We start from the raw sequence: 969 nt of genomic DNA on the forward strand, positions 1-969 counted from the left end.
TTGGAAAATTTGGACTTGGTGATAGAAATGATGCTGGAGAATGAATGATAGATTTCTGCAAGACAAAAGATGTTGGTGTAGACATAAGCAATTTCCCTCATCTTAACCAGTTGCCTTTGAGTCCATTCTAGGATGTAGACCATTATCTTTATGGACTATGTTATACTAATTGACCTAGATGTTCCCCGAGACGCCAGCTTAGCCTTCAAGCCCAGTAGCTCAGTCTTACAGAGTTTCCATAGCTGTACCCCCTAAATGCTCTATTCTGTATACAAGTATACATGCAACACATACAAATATGAAGATGCACATGGGTGTAATCCTGTACGACCTACCACACCTATTTAGCATACTGTAGGATCAGCTTTGGACTGTGAACCGCAAGGTCAGCTGTTCAGACCCACCAACTGCTCCTCAGAAACCTTGTACAGAACTGCTGTGAGTTGGAACCAGCTCGATGGCACTTAACAACAACAACATCTATTTGTGTGGTGGCAGTAGTGGTTGTGTACTACTGAGTTGGTTCCAATTTATAGCGACCCTGTATAGGATTTCTGAAGTTGTAAGTCTTTACAGGAGCAGAAAGCCTCATCTTTCTCCCACAGAGCAACTGATAGATTCTAACTACTGACCTTGTGGTTAGCAGCCCAGCTTATAGTCCACTACGCTGCCAGGGCTCATGTTCAACCGATGAAATGGTTCATGTTCAACCAGTTCAGGACGTAGCATATGATCAAGAGCCAATGATACTGAAGGAAGAAATCCAAGGTGCATTGAAGGAATTGACAAAGAACAAGGCTCCAGGAATTGATGGAATAAAAATTGAAATCTTTCAAGAAAGTGAGCTGGCACAGGAGGCACTTGCCAGCAAACTTGGGAGACAACTATCTGGCCGACTGATTGGAAGAGATCCATATTTGTGCCCATTCCAAAGAGAGGTGACCCAATGGAATGCGGACATCATCGGAC

Source organism: Chrysochloris asiatica, unplaced genomic scaffold, assembly GCF_000296735.1.
Source record: "Chrysochloris asiatica unplaced genomic scaffold, ChrAsi1.0 scaffold00018, whole genome shotgun sequence".
In the NCBI taxonomy this organism is placed as follows: domain Eukaryota; kingdom Metazoa; phylum Chordata; class Mammalia; order Afrosoricida; family Chrysochloridae; genus Chrysochloris; species Chrysochloris asiatica.